This window comes from Chiloscyllium plagiosum, chromosome 16 (assembly GCF_004010195.1).
Source record: "Chiloscyllium plagiosum isolate BGI_BamShark_2017 chromosome 16, ASM401019v2, whole genome shotgun sequence".
Classification (NCBI taxonomy): Eukaryota; Metazoa; Chordata; class Chondrichthyes; order Orectolobiformes; family Hemiscylliidae; genus Chiloscyllium; species Chiloscyllium plagiosum.
In genome coordinates this window covers 44,865,832-44,874,286 of record NC_057725.1, presented here as the reverse complement: position 1 = coordinate 44,874,286, position 8,455 = coordinate 44,865,832, and the positions used below count along the sequence as shown (strand labels likewise).

Genomic DNA, 8,455 nt, shown 5'->3' with positions numbered 1-8,455 from the left:
GAGATCACTTTCACACTGAGCTATACAAGGGACAGCTATTTGCTCTCAGTTATCTGCCACTGACATAAAGTACACAGGTCAAATTTTCATTCTGCTTTCATTCAGGCTTTTTATAAGTAACAAGAATTCATTCCTTCACTGCACTTAATTTTGTAGGTACTCTTCAAACAGAGATTGCTTAAGCCCAGGCAATAATATTTGACTTTATGTTCTTATTCTTATATTTCTCACAGCCTTTTCTAACCACAGTAGTTTTCTTCCTTCAGTTTCTCCTTCTGTGCTTTTTATCTCTCTCTGTTTCTGCATTTTGTCTCAACTGCTCAGGCTTGGGTAAAGCATTGGCATAAAATATGCCAAATTGTCTGCCAAATAACAAAGAAAATGTTCTTGGCTTCTCTGCAAATGTTACTATCTAAATCTTTTTCTGTGGGGACTGGAGTAAAGTAAACTATTTGCAGTTTCTGTTTGGTTGCCTTTTGCTAACTTGCAGTAGGGTCTTGTCTACTTCTGTTCAAAAAGCCTTTAACAATAAGATGAAGAACATCCCTTTTGAAGTTAGCAGAAGTTGTGATAACGTATGATTTGAAAATATGAAAGATGTATGTGTAGAAATGAAATAGAAGTGGACAGATACTTTATGCTTATTTATTAAATACCAGCTGTCTTAGTATCCCATTGAGAGACACCTACATCTGCCACGAATACTGGGAATACCCTTGTCTGCATAAGTGAGCATGAGCTGGGGCACCACAAGCAACAGCTGAAGCCACGAGTCTCTGGTTTTCCTGAATCAAAATAAAGCAGGGACATACGTTTGCAATTGGAAACACATAGGATTAGAACACAGTCTATCAAAACAAACACTTCATCCAAGTACCTTTTCCCTCTTTTATTGTTACAGATCTCTTTGCTCAATCAGTAAGTTGTCATCAAAACTGCCTGTTTCTCAGTGCCAGCCCTTTTCTGTAAACAAGTGTTCTACACAGTTAGTAAATCCCAGGAAAGGGAGAGAAAAGACCCAAAGTTGAAGCTGAACTGAATATTCTGTGGACATGTAACAGTCAGCAAGCAATTGAAACAGAACGTTATGGGGATGCAATTGATGGTTTCAAAGTTTTAAGAATGTTCCATAAAACAATATAATGCAGTTTATTTTTCAGATGGTGAAGGTTCTGCTAAATATTTTCAGAATTTTCTGCTTTTGCTGTACAATCTTTTGCTGAATAATTCATCCAGTTAGGCATGTACCTTTTTGTATTTATCTGTTCAGATCTGGTCTTTCTCTTATCTGCATGAAAAATCAACAATATTGCTGTAAGTCTAAGTCTGCACTGGAGCTAAAAAAGTACAAAACCTAAAACAAGCTTGCAATTCATTAGTCATTGGCAAAAGTTGAGAATTTATGAGAATACAGTTGAGAATGTAACTTCTGGATGTAAACAATGCATGAGTGATATTTTGAGTCTCAACATTATCATTAACAAATCAGTTAAAAGCAAATATCTGCAAGATCCCTAAATTAAATAGGTAAATTTGGAATCAGAAGTCCTTATTTTCTGGAATACTCTAGCTTGAATCCACACAAAAATCAGTTTGGAATGCCATTTTAATTTTTAAAAATCATACTTGTGCACCATAGGAATGCACTAGCCATGATTTTCTGTCCATTCTAAACAGCTCTAAAGACATGCAGACGTGCTGCAAGCTGACTCACTCTCTGACATGTTTTCATGTCCAGTAAAAGGGTTTCTGGCTTCCATTGGTAATCTGCAACACAGTTTCCCCTGCCTCCATCCTGCATGAAACAATGAGTTTTGGGACCTCATTATCAGAGTTGTGACTAATCTCATTTCCTTCTTTGTGGTGGTTTTCTTCTCCTTTGTTCATACCCATATATAGATGCAATGTGAAACATTGGGACTGTTAGTGTAATAAATTGCATAGCTATTCTGCCAGCAGTTTATTATACTTTATTTATTTGGGGTTAAATTATGACATAACCAGCATTTGTAATGGTAAGCACTTAAAATGCATTCTTAAGATTTCAGTTTGGTATTTCATAGTTTGCTTGACTTCAGTAAAGTCAGATTATGTTCTGAGCCCTCTGTAATGAAATAGACAAAAAATTGCCCCAAAATGGAAAATGTTTTTAATGCCAGAATTGATGACTGTCAATCCAAATGTGTTCAGTTGAATGGAGTAAGGAAGTTTAAAACTTTGGTTCTAATTTTTAACAGCTGGATATTGTGAGTCCTTACCTGCTGTCCACCTCCCTTCCATCGCTAAAGCAATTTGATAATACAGATAATACAGCTAAAGAAAGCACACCCATAGACAAACTCTGACGTACACAATATCTGATAATACTTGAAAACAATAGTAAGTAGAAGCTTTCAGCAAACTCACCTCACTGGAGTGCTAGCAGTGCAATAGTTAAATGAGTATATTTTGCAGATTATGTTAGTTCCTGCTTTTGGCACCTCTAATATTCATAGCTCAAATTCAAAGAATTATTTTTAAAAAAGCAGATTCATTTGGTAGTATTAATAACCTTGAAGAAACTGTGAGATACCCCTGGGAATTTTTGACCCTCTGAATTGTCCGAGTCATGGCCATGTCTCTGCTGTGTGTTTAGGAGAGAAATGTATGCTGATTGACAGTGACGGCAGATGTCTGCAGAGTGCTCCCTATCCCGACTGTGCTCTTCCACCTGTTCACTGTCTGTTCATATCACTCTCTGACCTGCTGACCAACTTACACTCCCCGGAGCATCTGAGTTCAAGCATCCTTGCATATATAGAGACTGAAAATCTTTGACAGCCCCTAAATTACTCTAGCAAGACTGGGCTTTCTGTTCAGTCAGTTATCTTTATTTCTTTCTGCTGAGGTTTTCTCCATCCTTTCCTGTAGACATAGTCTTATTTTTTGAGATATGATTCCACAGATGTTACTTTCTTTTCAGTAACTCATGCATTGTCCATGTGTAAGCCTTGTCAGCAACTGAGCTCAATACTGTCCATTTCCATTAAGCACAAACTGACAATGTCTTCTTCTGATTTCCATGAATGTGTTCTTCTCGCAGATGAAGCCTTGTGCAATGAAGTCAGCAGTACGTCTTCAGCATTGCTGAGGAAGCAATAACTGCAATGTCACTTTCACTTCAGTGCAGCACCTTCAACCACCTCAAAGGCCTGCTTTGTGTTTCTTTTTAAATTGTAAAGTGTAGGTGAAGTGCAAGGACCACTTTGCAGGTCACCATTATGAGTGGAAATTGTAGGCTGCGAAAGTTAGGAAAATAAAATGAGATAGTTATTCGAAAACATCATGCAGAACCTGCATCACATGCAAGATGAAAGAAATTGAGAATTTCACAATTTTGAGATCTGAGGGAAGAATGAAAGGAATGAAACATTGAGATGCATTTTATTTTCAAAACAATGATGAAATAAGCCAGAAGAATATGGAAGGTGGCATGTTTGAACCTTCGAAGGATAAACATCGAGGAACTATGATCCGTAGTTAAATCAATTAAAATAAAGAATAACATTGTGTTTAAGATAGAAAGGTTGGAATCTGAAGATCAGAAATGGATGGCTAAAGTTCAAATGATGTCTTTTTTTCATGTTCACATCAAGGAATGCAAAACAATTTCTAAATTACTGCCCAAAGTTCAGTATTCATAAGGAAAAAGGAGAGTATACACGTAGACTAAAAGTAAATGTTCCAGCACAGTCATTGTGTAGGAAAATAGCATTACTACTTAGCTGGACACTTGGATGAGCACCTAGCTTAAGATGGACTCTGCTTGCATTCTTAGAAAAGTCAAACATATCCTAGCCATTGGCAGGCTTAATTGAGGCTTCATAGGAAAGGGGATGGTACAAGAAATCTGGAGTAAAGTAAATATAGTGTATTAAAAAAGTCATTAGAGAATTAGAATAACTGTAGACTAATACGCATAGTAATATAGGGAAAATTCGAGAATTATTCATTTGTATTTTGACTGTGAAAAACTTTGGGAGATGGAGATAAATTGGTGAGAGTTTTCTTTTATTCTTACATGGGATGAGGACATTCCTGGCCAGGCCAGCTCTTATCTCTCATCCCCAATTGCCCAGGGGGCATTAAGAGACAACCACTGCTGTTGGTCTGGAGTCATATGTAGGCCAGATCAGGTAAGAATGGCAGTTTTTTTCCCTAATGGACTTTAGTGAACCTGGTGGGTTTTTCTGACAATCAGCAACAGTTTCATGACCATCATTAGACTTTTAATTCCAGATTTTCAAAATATTAAATTCAAGTTCCATCATCTGCTGTGGCAAGATCCAAACCCAAGTTTCTAAAATATTACTTGGATTAACAGTCAAGCACTAATACCATGAGATCATTGGCTCCCCTGTTATCACGTGCTAATTAAAAGAAAATACAGAGCGATCCCTGTATCCACGGGTCCAGTTTTCACGGTTTCAGTTACCCGTGGTTTACTGCAGCCCGAACATATAAAAGGGAACCTTCTGGAGCCAGGGACCAGGAGGCTGCTGGTTAGGTATGTTTCCCATTTAAATGTATGGGTTTGCAACTATCCACGGTAGGTCTTGGGACGTATCCCCCTGTGGCTACGGGAGAGGGACTACTCCAATGCCAAATCAATGTATATACATTTTTCAGATAGTTAAAAATTGTAGCTAATAATATAATTATAGATGTAGATTTTGGATTCTACATAAAATTAATCAATTACGATATTTGCTTCAAATTTATAAAATGGAATATAACGGAGTGATAGGAAATCAAACATATTTGTGAACATGAAGGATTTTAGGTGGAAAATGTAATGAGTGATGTCTCTCAGGCTTTAATACTCCACATTTTCAAAAGCTGATGTAGATCAGGGTTTTTGGAACCTTAGTTCAAAGTTTATGACTGACATCAAAATAAGAAGTGGTTAAATTGTGGTACATTGCCATTTATATTCCCACTTGTTTAAATTTAATCTTAAATTTTATCTAACTTGCTTTATTGAACCTTGTTTCTTCCACTGCCCATATCACTGTGCTATTATCTATAAATGTTACCAGTGAGTTTCTACAATTAGATCATTTACATAAATAAGAAACAGGAGCTGCTGGAGGTTTTTGGTCAATACTTTCCTCCCAGCTGACCTCATCCTGCTGTGACACAAGCGAATTTGTGAATTTCTATTATTCAACCAATTTACTGTTGATTCTTGGAGTTTACCCTGCTTTGTGTTTGACTAAATCTCTTTGGAATCCAGGAAAGCTGGAAGGGTTGCAGGAGTATGTTAGCATGCACACAAAAAGAGAGACTAAAGCTTGAACATTTTAAAAATCTGAACCCCAACCACAATTCGCCTCTGACTTGCCTATTTTGGACAAAATGACAGATGGTTAGCCAACCTGCAGAACGTTGGTTCCCATGATAAACAATTTAATGAGGCAGGAGGCATCTGATTTAACCTTCCTGTTGGGGTTTACAGTGGCTAGCCAGGTTATCCAGACATTTAGGAATCTGGCAGCTAAAGGGGAGGCAAGAACCATGTCAAAGAAGTACTAAGTGGCTTTTGAGCACTGTGTATGGACCAATCAGATTGACCAAGTGTTCATTTCCCAGTTTCCCAAACTCCACCACCCCACCCCAACCCCCATCCCCATACAAAGGCTTCTGAGTTCAGGAGTGATAGTGAGAAACAGCCAACTCACTCCTCCCCCCAAACTCACCGGCAGTTCTCATGTTGTTGGTTTGATCTGTGACCTGCTTCAGATTGCGCCCTACCTGATCAGAAACAAAGTCTGATCTATGCATGGGGACGTTACAAGAGCAAAACTTACAATATGAGGAAAGGTTTGCTGTTTCATCCACAACTCCATCCACATCTATGTAACCTGCACCTGTTAACGTCCAGACTAATACGTCACAGTAGTCTCACAGTCCATATGAGATGCCACTGTTTCAAACATTTGATGAGGTTGGTTGCTTGAAAATTGACAACATTTGGAGCAGGAGTAGAGCTCTCAGGCCCTCATTAAAGAGTTCTTGCTTATCTGACAGTAACCTCTACTCCACATTCCTTCCTGCCCTCTTTCACCCTTTTGTTTATCGAGAATCGTGCTCCATTCTTAAAAATATTCAGAAACTGTACTTTTACCACCTTTTGAGAGAGAGTTCCATTGATTCACGGCTCTTTGTGAGGAAAGAAATTATCAGTTCTGTTTTAATGAATGATCCCTTATTTTCAAACAAGAGGAAACATCTGCACAGATTCTTGCACAAGAGAAAACATCTTCTATACAGCCACCCTGTCAAGACCTCTCAGAATTTTATGTTTCTTACTGTTCTAAGATCTAGTTGATACAAACCTAGCCTCTCCAACTTTTCCTTTTAAGACAAATCAACTATTTGAAGTATTAGCCTGTTAAATTTTTCATCTGAACTACTTCTGATGCTTATACAAATTTCCTTAAGGAAAACAAAAGTCCACACACTTTTCCAGATGTTTCCTCACCAATGTACAGCAGAACTGATGTATAGCCTCCCTACTTCTTCATTTAATTGGTTCCTAATGAAGTGCTGCAGACTAAAGCCCTTTGTGATTCATGCATTAGGACACTCAGATCCTTCTTCATCTCTGAGCTCTGCAATCTCTCACCTTTTAGATAAAAAGCGTCTTCATATTCTTCTTGTCAAAATATACATTTTCAGATTTTCTCACGTTACACTTCATTTGCCAAATCCTTATCCACTCAATTAATGTTTCCATATCCCTTAGTAACCTCTTTATGTTGTCTTCACAACTTACTTTCTCACTTATCTTTCAATTGTCACCAATTACCAACCATATCTTTGATCCCATCATCCAAGTCAGTTATATCACTTGTCAAATGTTCAGTCTCCAGCACGGATTCCTGTGGCACAACATTCATTACATCTTGTCAACCAGAAAATGATCTATTTATACTTGTGCTCTGTTTCCTATCAGCTAGCCAGTTTTATATCCATGCAAATATGTTACGCCTGACATCATGAGCATTTTTATTTTAAGCAATTGGCTTTGAAGGTCAGGACTATCTGCCCCTTCTCCAATTTACTTTACACCCTACTTGCTACTTATTGTTATGTCTTGATTCAGACTGTAGTCTTATCCTTTAGCCTGGGCCAGTGTGTCTGCTGATGCCTCTATGTGTGTCGGAGAGCTAGATCTTTGTATGTTGACATCTGAAGAAGTCCATCATCTGTACCCAGTGCAGCCATGCCTCAGCGTTGGGGAAAAAAGACACTTTGTGGCTACTGAATGACAGTGACATAGATGGCAATGAGATCAATCGTGCATTGCCTTCAGGCTCCCTGATTATTCCCAAACCTATTGAATTTGGAGGAAAATGTCAGTTTCTTACTGTTATTCGAGCTTTTTTGTCAGCAGTTTAACCATTTACTGAAGAAGACTTGAGTACCCTCAGTGGCTTTAGGATAGAAGACTTCTCTCAGATATTCCTAAAGTTGTCATCTACCTGAAAATGGATGCAATATTGCTGTTCATTGGTAATGAATTTTCCTCCACACAATCCACATTTTTTGCCCTTTGGTATAACCCTGATGCTTCAAGACTTGATATTCAGAAAGTCATTTTTCCTTTCAAAGCACAAATCATGAAATATAAATCCTCAGGTTTATCAGCTAAGTTGCGACAAATGCTGTCTTTTTGGGCAGTACAATATATACATGATGAAAATTCAGGGAGCTCCATTTTATTGAATGATGCAACATTTAGAGGGAAGAATCTGTTTGTGCTTATTAGGTTGGGATCTGTCCAGGCTGTACAATGCTCTTAAAATCCGATGGTCATTACTCACCAAATCTCACAATCAGTTTTACCTGCTTTTGTCTAACTTGGCCACAACACTACACTCTTTTCTGACTTGTGTGTTTCTTTTAGATATAAACTGGATTTGGCATCCTTTTTGTGTTTTGGAATTGTGTTTATGAATGTGAAATCTGTCACTGCTGGAACACTTTGCCTGTACTGTTATGCATTCAATTTCAACACTGACAGGTTTTTGCATGGTAAAAACAATGACTGCAGATGCTGGAAACCAGATTCTGGATCAGTGGTGCTGGAAGAGCACAGCAATTCAGGCAGCATCCGAGGTTTTTGCATGCACCATATAAGTAAAAAAGTACTGTAAAAATAGACTTTTGAGTTCTCTTAATCGACAATCTTCCAACAATCTTCACTTGCAGACTTGGGGACCCAATGATATACTGAACATTCTGTTTATTGTAATGAATTGAATGTGGTCCTGTGCTAAGTTATCACAATTTATTTGAATTGGTTGACATTAAGATTTGATTAGCTTACAGTTTAAACTAGACACATGCTGGAGATTATGAAGGTAAAGAATATAGCTGAAGCCTGAAATAGTTTCATAGATAACAATGC

At 37.8% G+C, this 8,455-nt stretch overlaps 1 long non-coding RNA gene across 1 annotated transcript; it reads right to left on the bottom strand.

Moving 5' to 3' along the window:
• Window positions 1-650: 650 nt before the first annotated feature.
• Window positions 651-2,591, bottom strand: LOC122557848. Its single transcript, XR_006313955.1, has 3 exons — window positions 2,407-2,591; window positions 1,715-1,795; window positions 651-785 (listed from the first exon to the last, which is right to left on the bottom strand). It is a non-coding gene; the product is annotated as an uncharacterized LOC122557848 (long non-coding RNA).
• Window positions 2,592-8,455: the final 5,864 nt, after the last annotated feature.